Here is a 15,015-nt window from a genome sequence, read left to right on the forward strand (position 1 = left end):
CACGGAGCGGTCTTGCGTTCACTCCTCACATCCAGGGGAGGGCACCCTGCCCCTCCACCATACCAAGGAGATGCTCAACTACCTGCTCTCTGCTGCTGGACAGCCTAAAGACAGGGTCGAGAGCAGTGATCACCTGCTCAAGATATATGACACGCTCTTGAAACACCCTGACGCTTTTTTGGATGAAGAAGTGAGTTCAAACATAAAGGTTTATTTTTTTTGTTTTTACCTCAGATTTTATTTCATTAACTTTATTTACAATGTCAATTATTTAATTATTTGTTAGAAATCAAATGGGAATGTGACCGTACGTTGAAAACAGATACAAACAACATTAATCAACCGAATTAATTTGTGCCCGCTATGGCGATAGGCTCGCCCCCTATCACATCATGAGACGGAACACACTTGGCGAAAAGTGGGTGCCCTGGTTGCGCTTCTGCATACCCCTTCAGGGATAAATGCGTGATGTGTGTGTGATTTTAATATGAATTTTACGTAATACACTCATCAAAACCATAAACAATTTTAGAAAATCTACGAGCTGCAAAACGCTATAGCAAATACAGCAGGCATGAGGGACAACCTGAACATCCGCTACCACGAGTTCACAGTGAAGACGAAGCCGGCACGTGATGACAACGCGGCTCATTTCGACCTGCAGGTAATATCGATAAAACCATTAATATACCCGGCTTGCTGACGTATATAGAAAGGATCGTAAGGAAATCAAAGAAAGATGTTCTGTATAGGAATTTTGAGTGTTTGAAGTCTACCAATATGCACTAGGCCAGCGTGGTGGACTAAGGTCTAATCCCTTTCAGTAGTAGAGGAAGCCCGTGTCCACCAGTGGGACCGTATCTATTATAGGGTCGATATTATTATTTATTATTTTATATAAGTAATGTATCTTAACTAAATACTCAATAACAATTGAAAATCCAAGGCTCTTAATTATCACTTACAAATATTCATTCTCGTCGATCTCAAAATATACCTTTGAATTAGTTGGTATTGATCATTTCATCCACGAAGATGCACCCCACTACTTTCTCTCATTGCTTGTAAGCATAGTGCACACGCATACCATAATGGATAACGTCGGGGACAGTGCTTGATTAGTTCCTTTACCCTTAACATCACCGCTTAAAAGGTGGTGGGGCGTATCTTCCTAGATGAAATAACCTATACATGTCAATTCAATTTGTTTCTTACTACCGAGTCATATTCTCTTCCAGTTGTGCAACTAGCGAAACCTTATTTAAGACCTAAGCACGTATGATTTTCTTTGGCAGGCCAGCTTCACCGGTACCGAGGAGTGGATTCTGGCTTCTGCTGGAGTAGAACTCCCTGACAAAGACCGGCAACGCATCAGTGGTATCTGTGCTGTATCATAATTTGGGCGTAAGGCTGCCTTCTTTGAGACGATCCATAGAGTTCAAGTAAGTTATTTATTTTCTGCACCTATAGGTTTGTTGACCTTCCTACAATAAAGAAATTATGTATTTAAAATTATTCCATTGTTCATTTCTTTATCAACTTAATGTTGAAATCGATAAATGTACAATTGTTTTGCCGTTATTTTGGTTTGTTTTATATATGAAGCCATCACAGCCATACAATTGACATTATTTCCAATATGCAACGGTCACTGTGTACTAAAATCGTCATGATTATTATAAATTTTTGTATTCTTTTTATCTGTATCATTTATATTTTATTTTAAACGTTCCAAAATATCGTTGTTTATAGTAAATCGTCTTCCAGGCAGGGACGCGAGATGGAGTATTCGGTGTCGTCGCAGCAAGTGCAGTTGTTCGCTACTGACCAGGAGTCGACAAAGCTTTACAGCATACCGTCAAACTGCTGTTCACGCATGTCAAGAATTACAGCGCTGTTGGTGAGTCGGTAATTTGTTATAAGTTCTTGTAATTGGAAAATAGAAAACTAAATAGATTCTGATAAGTTTTGCTTTCAATTAAAACCAAATAACCACTTTACCAACTAAATAAATAAAAACAACAAATTATATACCCATAGATTCTTATTGACTTCCAGAACTTCCTTATAGAATATAAAAAAATAAAAAAATAAAAAAATAAAAAAAAATAAAAATGCTTTATTCATCACGTAGACGAACATAGTTGCACTTATGATAAGTCAAGGTACATGAGAATATTTATTTATTACTTAAATTAGCTTATATAAAAAAAGACAATTTATATTGAAAATAAAATAAATGAAAAATATACTTAGTAAAAAAACTAGCGTGCGGTCTTCGCACACCAACCGAGCCGAGGACGTGGCTGACCAAGGCGTGCGAGATTCGAATACCGGAGCCGACGCACGTGTCCTGCAAATGTAGGGGACTCGGGACTTATGCCCTTTTCACTATAGCGAGGTCCACACTTGTAAGTAGTTTACAGTAGGACGCGGTAGAAGTTGACACGTACTAAATATCATAGATCATTTACAGAAGATTGTAACACCTTCCCCTTTAAGTTCTTGCTAAAAGAATTTCTTGCTCAAATTTACTCAATAATATACATATCATCAAGTAATTTAAAATAGCAGCCAATTAACCTGTTAAAAAACAACTAAACGTATGTACATTTTATCAGTATTCTGTTATATTCCAGATTGATGAGGTGGATAAAATTATTGTGATCAGTAAATAATATACCGAAAAAACAATTCCCAAACGAAGTTGAAATTCATGTTATATTACCAATTTATTGCGAAAAACAAAATTATTAGAATCTAATTCCAAATTACCCCATTTTGGAATTACATAATAACCTGACTCCCCAGACAGACGCCGAGAAAGACTTGCGTGGTGTAGTGAAGATCACTGCTAGTCTGGGCAGCGCGATGTGTTTGGCGGCGGCCGCGTTGCAGCTCCTAGGATTGGCGTCAGGAGCTAAGACTCGATTGCCGATCCTGTTGAAGGCTGCCACGGCTGGCACTCACTCGCTTATGCTGGCGCTGTTGGAATGTGATACTAGACAGGTAGTTATTGAAATGATGAGCTCATTATTAATTAGATCTTTATTATAAATAAACTTAATAACCGAGATGGAGAATATGATGATGATGAACCGATGAAACCGGATAAATATATAAAGATTAAAAATCTAGGAAGATTAATTAGAGATTTATCGCTTGACAGGATATTAAGGGAGTAGTGTAGGAAAGAGTAGCGAGCAAAAGCTGGGAGACATAAACAAAAAACAGAAGTTCAATTTGGATAAAATTAATTTACCTAACCATTATTATCAACGCTGGCATTCGAGCAAAGTTAGACGCAGGAACCAAACCAGCTAACAACTAAAAGCATCCATTAGAGTTATAATGTATTAATGTAGAAAGTTTAGAAACTTATAAAGGTGTTGGTGTTGATTACAGGAGGAGGGGCGTGTCCAGGCACGCTGGGCTGGGTGTGCGCGGCGTGCTGGTGCGCGGGGTGCGCGGCGCTGTGCGCGCAGCCGCTGCTGCTGCAGGCCGAGCTCGCCGGCCGCGCACAGCGCGCGCCCTCCGTCGCGCTGCTGGCAGGTGCGTAGCCTCTACCGTCCGTTTGGAGTCACTTCATATTGGGCCTCACATAGTCATGGCATGTACAATCGGACAAGTTGGTGCTAGTACACTTCCAAACACATTTTGCTTGACCGGTCTAATGTCCCGAGATATTTAGACACGCCCCTGTCTCATATTTCACCAATTACGACAGTTTTGGAGATGTGCGAAAGGAACAGCAGATAACTATTATTGTTTACTTTAGTTGTATTTTACTGATTGACGACGCGCACGCAACTATTGAGTACCAGTAGTATTTTGCTCATAATTATTTTTCGTTTACGGACACCGATATCTTGCCACTACGTAGACTTATGTTCGTTTACTGGACTCTTAATTACTTAGTCGCCGACCCGTCATGTGACTACTGCACCATGGATTATATATTCCGGGAATTAAATATTACAGTAAGTAAATCAGTCATACTATACTATATAATATTTTAATATTAATTTTAACTAGTGGACGTTAATATGCGTGGCAAAAAATATCGTCAGGGCAGAGAACTAATAATTAAAATTTTGCAGTTTTGAGAAAATCGCGGTTTATGGCTTTTTTAATTATTGGTCATCATAATTAATTATATTTAAAGCCAACATAGACCACCTTTTTAAGCTCTTTTAAATATAATTATAATATTATTGAGTTTTGATGAATACTTATTCCTTTAATTGTGTAAAACAGACTTAAATATGCTACTTATTATATTTTAAATTAATCCTTAAGTTATCCTATCTATCGTAGGGTCAAATATCATTAGTCATTGTGTGTTTTTGCCAAAAATTAACATAGTGCTATTGATCATACTTGTAGTAATCTATGTAGTATGTTATTTAAGTTGCTTTACGAATAATCAAATGTCAAAATATTGAAAAGAAATATAATTGGAAAACTTAAAAGTACTCAATGCAAAAATAAACTACTTCGACGGTTATACTCACTATACTTATAGGTGTTACCTATCTTTTCTTGATCTCAGTTAAAAATTCAGAGTTTTCGATATTGAAACAGCAGTAGCATTAAGCGTAACTTTTACCGTCAACTTTTAATAGTAAACTCTAATTTAATGTTGGGAATATATTGAGACAGGCCGGTAAGCCTTTTAGTCCAGTCAATAAGCTCAAAAAGGTGTCAATTTATGTATTATAAAGATCCAAAAATATGAGTGATAGCTCATTCGATTTGGATAACATGACGTCTAGAAAAATAATCTTTAGTGTTCATTGGCGCTTAAAAAATACAATTGTTATTAACAGGGATAAAGAGGTTCTTCGATAACTTAAAAAATAAGAAATAGGGAGGAAATTTCCAATTTAAAGAAGAAGACGCCCGAAATTCTATCTCCTTTATTAATAATTTTTATTTAATGCCAAAAATATAGACGAGTATAAATAATTTATGGATAGGCGATAATTTCTTTTTATTACAGTAATATTGCATAGCCAACATTTTTATTGCTGCACATGTGCACTTTAAAAAGTGTAAAGATTTCACATAAAAAGGTCTTTGTTAGTGGACGACATTTTTTATGTTTTGTTAACCCCGGTTCCATGTCGACGCATTTATCGGAAAGCGGCGTCCATTGTTTATTGAATTTAGACGAGTTTAAAGATTTTAAGTAGTGGTAATATGATTTCTTACTAGAGTAAGAAATCATATTACCACTACTTAACTAGAGTAACTATGTCGGCGCGTTTGTAAGATCCGCTTATAGACGTTTAAGTCCCACCCAGTTTAACCCAGAGGTTTCTGTTATTATTGTTTCTTTTACAACTACATAATATGTAGCACTGAATTAAAGTAGAATTACAATCCGATTTAATGCAAATTTGGGATTTTTATCTCAATAAAATGTGTGCAATTATGGAAAACAGAGCTGATTTTTTTACTTAATTTGGATTATTTCGTACTTGACCCACGTATTTTGTGTCGGCCGCACTGGCGTTCTGCTCCCATATAAATTTTATTATTTTGGCACTGTAGTCATTACGTTAAAATATTATTAGAATAATAGATTTTAGTAATTAATATATAATTTAATTGTATTACAGAGAACCACTGTCCCTCGATGTATACACTAGGATGCGGATGAGAGCTTCATCGCCAACCGATCCAGAGCGCACACTCTACTCAACCTGCCTGCTGAGCGTATCAAACTTGTAATGAATACAATTAAATCATATCACTGAAGTAACAAAAAATGTGTTTTATTTACATAGACTTTCTACGAAATTTCATTTTACATGTGTATCTCATTATTTATTGGTGTTGCAAATATATTATCTACTATATTCGATTTTAACTTTTGATAATTATATATCGTAGCGATATGTGCGTGAGCCTCATCGACTGGTTCACAAAACGAGCCTATTGAAATAAATCATTTTATTTGAAAGATTTGATTGTGAGATTTAAAATATTATATTTACTTTAATTATTACACTTTAAATGAACTCTGAAAATATAAACGTTATTACATTTGGAAGGCATCCCGAAAAAGTTAAGTAATCAAAAATCTTGTTTAGTTATCTCTGAAAATAATTACTTACTGCAAATATTTTTTTTTTCAAATTTTCTTATTTTTAAAATTTTTCCCTTTATATCCGTAAATGATAATAATAACACTTACTTATGTAAAAAAAAAAACACGTAGTTATATCTTTTGACGAATCGTGAAATTATTTGTATGAATTACTCAGCCATGACTTTTCTTTCTTATTTTTCTTATCAATGAAGGGTCTAAAATTATTATTTAATGACTCCAAGTTACTAATTTTTGGCACATTATTATTCAATAAGTTTGAGGTTGGTTGGAATTTATTCGAAACATAAAACCAGCGCCCATACAAAAAACGGACATGTCCTTTAAAAGTAAATAAAATGTTCAAAAAAGCATAAAAACTTTAAATGCCTCTAAATTCAATAGCATAACAATCGACTCAGTTTAACGATAAATGCGTCCACGTAAGACCGGTGTCAATACAAACATTGATAAAAATGCGCTCTTTAACAAACCATTTTTATGTGATATATTTATTCTTTTCAAACAACATCTGCAGCAATAAAAATGTTGGCCTTTCAATATTACTCTAATAAAAGCATATTACCACCTACACATAAAATCTTTAAACTCGCCTCAAATTCAATAAATAATAATCGCTGCATATCGATAAATAGTCCAATTAACTACTTCAAAAAGGTGTTAAATAGTTCAAATTAGGATGAAAAAAAGGTATTTCGTTATTAACTCAAAAACTATTCATATTTAAGATAAAAAAAGATCATTAAGAGGAAATAAAAAACAATATCTCCAAGAAGCTAATAATTTTAGGTCAATTATTTTAACTTTAATGTTAATACATAATATTTGTAAATACAGAGATTGGAATAAAATGTTATCGTCTAAGTTTTTGAAATAAAATAAAATAACAATTCAAATAATGAAATCTATTAACTATGATTTATTATTATAATATGAATTATTGAACGAATTGAATAAACTGAACAGTTTAAATTTTTACGATTCAAAATTCAATCATAATATTATGTAGTCATTGAATTTATTTAATAAATTAATTATAGACTATGGGTTTAAAGAGACCGAAAACTAAAAAAACGGCTTAAAAAGTAGCTAATCATAATTTACTAACAAAATATAGTTGTGACAAATATGGCGGAAATTGCTTTAAAATGATTATTTTTTAATACAACATAAAGTTTGGTTTGTTAAAAGTTAAAAAGAAGGTAATCAGGCATATAATATGATATAAAATAATTAACATAATGTCGTTTCTTATTTATTAAAAAATAATGCCAAAAAATTTAACAATATAAACACTGTAAATCGCGATTGTCTCCAAACTATAAAACTTTTGTTATTACGTTCCTTACGCCGACGATATGCATCTTACAAGTATAGGAATTATCGTCATAGCATAGACGTGCGCGCATCAATTTTAATTTCGTTTTCTATTATACACTCAGCAGCGGTTCGGTAGTGTTACGTAACGTCATTGCAGGTAGCCAGCAGACTTACGACTGATATCGATCTATGCAATCGATCCCAAACCCCGCCTCCCAAACGTAGTAAAACAAATTTGCCAAGTTATTTTGACCCTTAGGGTGGTCGACCGCCAACTTTGCTGATTGTACATCACCACAACGCTACACACAAGATGTAAAAGTGTCTTATTCCACTGTCAACATCTCTAAGTGTATATTCGATTTGATACACGCTGGCATAATTGTGTTCCGGATCCCAAATCAATTATCATGGGCTTATTAACATTAGGCTAGGAAGGGATATACGGCTCTAAAGAGACTTCATGTTCATTATGTTCAAAACTATTATTAATTTTTATTTATTAACTTAACAGTATTTTTTATCACAAAGCTCATACTTACAATCTTGAAAAGCAGTTTGAAACATCTAGAATGTTGTGCTCAACCCGCTGCACGAACCATGCTTGATAGTAAAATGCAGTGTTGTTGGCAGGCGTGTGCACGCTGTCGTGGCTGACGGCGCGCGTGTGGGGCGACGCGCGCCGCTGCAGGTGGAGCGCGGCGGCGGCGGCGGTGTGCGCGGCGGGCGGCGCGCTGCTTCTCCGCGCTGTGCCTCGTGCTCGCGCTCACCGCGGCCCTGCGGCTGAGGGCTGTCAGACACAAGTTGCCCACTGAGAGGAGGAACTATCTTAATGACAGGTACTGTCTACCCTTACTGACACTCCATGTCACGATGTAGTTGCACTTTATACACCTGCTGAAAGTCTTCCTTTTAGAATCCAGATAGGGCAATCTACCTGTCAGGTTAATTTTCACTAAATCACATTTCTTGATGGACTCGCCTTAACGTTTAATCAAATAACCTGTTCCATCAAATAACCTGCCTTGATTTATTAACTACACAGTACCTGATAAATGAATGCCTGATAATATCAATCTGGTTAAACTGTAAAAATAGAGTGAAGTTGTTATCGTCTAATGTTGTTAAGGTATTTGTTTGTATGGCAGGGGTCGCGTGGTGCGGCACACGCTGGTGCTGCTGGTGACGACGTCGGCGGCACAAGCGGCAGGCGTGGCGTACGTGCAACCTGGAGAACAGCGGCTGCTGCACGTGGCTGCGCTCTCCGTCGCCGCACTTGCAAACGTATGTATCCAAGTTATCATATTTCTTAAATTTTACTCGAATGTGGAAGCTTGACTTAACATGTCTATTTTTTTTTATTTTAATCTTTAAATCTATTATTATCTTTATTTTTTTAATTCTTCGTGTTCGGGCTGCATCGTGTCATTCAATTCTTTTTGTGCGTATCTTATCAGTTTATTTTTAGCGTTCCCATCTCCTCCTTACTCATCATTTTCTTCGTCTTCTTACCTTTCAATGTAAATACAATCTTCCCTACATTCTAATTTATTTATATACCTCTACTTAAAATTAATCGCCTTACTCAACAAACATTACATTTCGATAAATGCCTATTTTTAAAACGCGCATACATCTTACAGGGTGTGGCGATGCTGGTGTGCTACGTGGTGCGCGACGAGGAGTGCATCCGGTACACACGGCGCGTGCTCGCGCTCGCGCCCGCTCGTGATTGGCGCAGCGAACCCGCTGGCGATACCTCACTTAGCTGTTAGTACATGGCTATATATAGAGTTTTATACCTGTAAACATACAAAGGAAGTCAAACCATACAGCTTTATGTTAAAAAAATAATTTCTTATCAAAAATTTAAAATTAGTGCTTGAGAAAGAATTTTAATCATCAAATTTTGAAAAGAGAGTTATCAATCAATTCCAATCTAATCCTACATGGCATAAAAAATATAAATAACAAAAATTGATGAATCGTTATGTTTCATTCCAGTATACATAAAACAAGGTGGAGAAGTAGAGAGCAGAGGCGGCGTCGGGGCTCTGGAGACGTCCTCGTCACCCGTGTCTCCTGTGACGTCATATTGGCGAGCGCCTGGTCTGGAGAGCCCAGCGAGATTGCATAGGTAATATAAAATTCAGTTCTACCCATATTATTTTTCTAAATAGATATAAATCATTTCTCCTTACCAACAAATTAATACCAAATTAACCATAATTATTGTCATCTTCAATCTTATACTTCCCAGGCGACAATCGACTCCGGACAGCCGCGCGGACATTGTCCGCTGCGTCGAGTACAAGGACTCGGTACTCAGCCCGCACCGCTACGACTCGCACGTCACCACGCACGCAGTGTGCGACCTCATCCCTCACACGGCCCCCCATACAAACCCCCACGCTGCCCCCCATGTGGCCTCCCACGCACCCTCACATCCCGAATACATGGCCCGAGTGTGCCTTGAGTTAGGCGTCTTGAACACCCCTCCGCCAAGAGACCCCGCACCCCTCCTCACCTGCTCCGTAGACTTCGAGCCTTACACCGAAAAGAGATTCGACACCTCCAAAGAGAGCTGTAGCATCTGCGTCCAGTCAAACCCAGACGTGTCCAAAATGCCATCACCCCCCATTAAAAGTTGTTTGAAGAAGAGTAAAATAACTTCAAGTACATCACTACCGTCCATTGAAGTGAAAGACAAGTCAGACATCGAACAGGTGAACAGAGAGTGGAATAAAGCGTACGACTCGCCGGAAACGGATAGGATGCTAAATAAAATATCGAATGACCTGGATTTTCTGCTAAACAGGACTCAAGACGGCAACAAAGATGGTCTAGATCAAATAGAGGAGGCGCCGACCTAGTGAAGTGTTGTGAGCTAGAACAATAATGGAAACAGGGGTGCATTATGCCAGTAGTTAAATTTGTACATATTTTATAAAAATGATATCAAATGTAGATTTGTTTCTGTTTTAAGAACCAATGATATTGATTCAGTGTTAACCAGTTGCAGGACTAGTCACTCTTATATCTTGACGGGTTGTGATAGTCCTACGGGTACTTTTATTAATGATGTAGCGGATACGCGGTTACTGTCGGTATACGGCAAGTAATTAATTCGAGTATTTACTATCCAATATTTGGCTGGCTTTAGGCCTAACATTATTTTTACGATCTTGAATAAATATTGCCAGCTCGTACGGTAACCGAGAATCCGCCTGATTCGCTCTCCGTTCCATCTCTTTTCTATTCTATATCTTTTGAGTAATGAGTAATTGGTCGAGTAACGCTATTCTGTAAATAAAGATTCAAAGACCCTGACGAAAATAAAAGGTTGTTGTTATAAGTTTAATCTGTGTGTCTGTGACATCGTAGCATCCAAACGGATGAACCGATTCCAATTTTTAATCGAGTTGGTACTAATGAAAGTATTCATAAGCCTTCACTCACTGCTAAATTGTTTAATGGTGGTAATTTCGCTGGCTTATATCCGCGCGGATAGCGACTCCCTTACATAAGGTGTTAAAACCCGCCATAGTGGCCCATGTAAGTGTGTCGCGTTCCAGGTTCAGCCTGTGGAAATCCTGTTCCAACAGGGCCCTTATTCTGTATGATAGTGTAAACGCGTAACGCGGCCGTGTCATGTTATCTTCGAGAAATGTGCGTGGAATGGTATTCTGTAAGCCAAATTTCTATAGTCCTAAACATGAAGCGTTGTGTTACGTGCTTGTTACACACACTGTCAAAATAACGTGCGGGATAGAGAATAAGGCCCCAGGCCTGTATAGTATTGACTGCCGAGGGGCATCAGTCGAAATTCTATCTGGACCCCACTGCAGTTACCATCAGGTTCAGTGGGATCATTTTCCGACCCAGCATAAAAAAATTATAATGTTTAAATTATTTGCTATTATTTGCTGCAGTCAACTGAATGTTGTATCTACTCAGCAATAGCAGGAATTTCTTCTGGCAATACGTAGTTTAATTGGCTCTACTCGCTACTCGACCAGACACTACCAACTCTTTACTTAAGTTTAGGTAGTTATTCAATATAATCTGAGAAGCAACTTGTGATATTCATTTTGTGTCAATCTCACAATTTATGCCATTTGATTGTATTTTTTAATATTTTTCCCTCGTTTTCTTTTCCTGGTAACACTAATGGACGCGTTTGAGATTCAACTAGTTATCCCTTGTAAATATATTGTAATAATTAGGAAGACGTTTCTCATACAATTGTTAAAGTAAAATAATTGGATCGCTCATCACACTAACAAAGTTAGTTATAAATAACTTGGACCCATTTCGAAATACCGCACAAAATATCATTTCACTTTTATATTCATCTAGACTTGTTGACGTCATGACTTTGAACCATTTTAATACTTCTTGTTTAATAATATTATATATCGAGTAATTTATCGATATATCATATTGTATACCCTATTTTACGGGACTGAATGTCAAGAATCATAAAAAATCGAGATATAAGTATACACACAGCAATATGTACCATAAACTTATTATAATAAGGATTTCATATCAAATAACATCATCAGTTTACTTAGATCACAATATTATTTTAATTAAGTTATGACTCATGATCATACATCACAAACTACTATTATTATGTAGTTGTTTTTTTAAACTACGTGAAATAAAGAATGATCGTAATACTGCAATTTAAAATTATTTTTTATCGTTTTCGTTGAAAATACAGCTCTTTATAGGTGTTCAGAACTGCATAGTAATTTAGTAGTTTCCATCGGTGACTTTTTCATTAACAAACTAAGATTACTGTTCGAACTTATTACATGATTCATTTATATGAATAGTTACATCTAGATCATTACCCTATGTTCCATAATCATCACATTTTATATTAAAAATGACAACGACCATTCAACAATATATTGATATTTTTCAACCATTCCTATAACAGAATTTTAATGAAGGTTGAATCGTGTTAATTGTATATAAATGTATGTAAATAATAGTATAAGATGATTCTAAACGAATTATATTTTATGTTACATCGGGTACAATATATTTTATTTACAATAAATTTTTTACTATTGATTTTTAGTTTTATTTAAAACCTTTGTGGTCGTGCTACATAATATAGTTAATAATTATGTGGGTTAATAATTTCATGTTTAAAATAAATATACGCACTGAGCAATCTAGTTGCCGCCATTTTAACAAAACAAATAACTCACACCTACCTCCCCTAGACATTGGCACAATGAGAAAAGTAAATTTATTTTTAGGCATTTTTGCTGCCCCCCCTAAAAAATGCTGAACGCCGCTTACAATAAGCACTATTTGACTTTTATATGCTGTAATTCTAAATTAATTTGGCTCCATAACACCAATGCAATGCGGTTAGTGTTGACTAGACATTGAAGTAATACTCTTCTGAGTTTACTATCGGTATAACTTCGTGGAATATGAAATGTCATTTCAATACCCCGGTTTTGAACCAATACACCGGCCAGATGATGCGTGAAGTGTGTTCTGCAAAAAAATCACCAAATTTCGACTGCTATTCAATCGAGTGACATAAAGGGAATTTTTAACCTACAAATGTGACAAACCTCACAAGTTTGTACTGGAAAATATTGAGTTTGTTTGTTTGTTTAAACGCGCTTATCTCAGGAACTACTGGGTCGAATTGAAAAATCTTTTAGAGTTGGATAGCCCATTTATCGGTATGATTTGACCAATAGGAGCGGAGCATCAAAGAAAAATTCTGCAAAGACGGGGAAAAAATATTATTAATAAAACACCAATAAAACGTGTAATAAAATATGATTTATTAAAGCTCAACTAGCATAAATAAACAAAATGGTTTATAATTTACAAAATATAAAAGCATACACTATGTGGCAAACGATAGAGTACATTGTTCGATACATTGAATAGTCTTTAGAACGAGACACACAAACATATGTACATAAAAATAATTTTATACATCAATTTACAATATAACCAAACAATATTTATGCACGTAATTTTTCTACAAGTTTCTCTTTCGACTCGTTTAATTTCGTATGATTTTTGTAGTAACGTGCGCCTCTATCGGTCGATAGCAGAACTAACGATGGCTTATAACAAAATAACTGTACCCATACTGAAAAAAACAATGTGAATGTACCAAGTTAGTTATGCCGCATTATTACTTCAATTGAATATGGGTATACAATTATATAAACGATTACAAAAAATGAAGTTCATCTTAGTCAAGTCATTTATTTTGTATGCGTAATGCGACATACTTCATTACGTTAGCCTTATAAATGAACATAACAGCAGATGATATTTCATATTTTTGCAAAAGATATTTTCTCATTTTAAACTTTAAATTGACTGAGTTAAGGGAGATAGATAATATGTAACTTTACGTTTAAAAAAAAAAAGAACATCTCAAGAGATCTTCCAAAAATTAAAGGAGAGAACTAAAATTTCATACTTGACTCCTCACTAAATCAAGTAAAAAACAAATTAGCTAGTGTTTATTGTCAAATGATTTTTTCTTATACCTCAGAAACAAGACGCCATTTCTAATACCACTGATAATTTAAAAGCATTGTATTATCATACATAGTCTATGAATGTAATTAGTTTTCACATAAAACAAAGATTATACATTTATATCTCGAAGGACCAAAATAATAGTTATTACAGAGACTAAAATGATGCAACTGAAACAAAACCATAGACAGAGAGTGGACTGAGGAATACCCGCACTAAAGATCGCACTATAGAAGGAGACAAAGCGAGCATGCCACCGAAACCTGTCTCTTTTCTATAGCTTCGATCAAAGATGGCGAACCAATGGCTCGCGACAAAACAATTCGTGCAATGTATATCAACAAATTATTGTTGGAATAACTACGGCCAACTCGAGATGGCACGTTACAAGCACATTATCTTTTTATTATCATAGATGGCACATTAAGCAATAAAGCATCGCCGTTTGTTGCCCGGAAAACGTCTTGTGTATTTATGCAGCGGTATCGATTTATCTTTCACAATTTTCTGTCTTTTAACAGCTGGATAGCCCAGTCCATTATAGGAAAACAGACTAAAAGCTGGATAACCCAGTCCATTATAGGAAAAACATACTTAAAACTGGATAGCCCAGCCCATTATAGGAAAACAACAGACAAAAAGCTGGATAGCCCAGTCCATTACAGGAAAAAAACAGACAAAAAGCTGGATAGCCCAGTCCATTATAGAAAAAGAACGTGTTAGCAACAGCTGCATAATAATACAAATTACAATAGTTATAATCGAACATAAAAAGTATTGAGTTATCTTTATCGTACAAATAATAATAGCTGCTACGCATAAGTCTATTGGAAGGGTCAATCAACTACCAAGGCACTGAAATCGTAGTTTTATATTCAAGAAACGGCAGAATTCGGGTACTAGATTGATGTCCTACCAACAGTTTTAATTCGAATATTTGTAATTAATCGATACAAATCTAAATCGAGATATGAATAAAAAACGTTTGACTTCCAAAGATTACTACATTCAGGATTCAAAATATTACCCACTTAATC

General features: G+C 35.6%; 1 pseudogene; it reads left to right on the forward strand.

The window, feature by feature from the left end:
* Positions 1-11,106, forward strand: part of LOC119189208 — a 13,399-nt pseudogene extending 2,293 nt beyond the window's left edge.
* The last annotated feature ends 3,909 nt before the right edge of the window (positions 11,107-15,015 follow it).

The sequence above is a fragment of the Manduca sexta genome, chromosome 13, assembly GCF_014839805.1.
Source record: "Manduca sexta isolate Smith_Timp_Sample1 chromosome 13, JHU_Msex_v1.0, whole genome shotgun sequence".
Classification (NCBI taxonomy): domain Eukaryota; kingdom Metazoa; phylum Arthropoda; class Insecta; order Lepidoptera; family Sphingidae; genus Manduca; species Manduca sexta.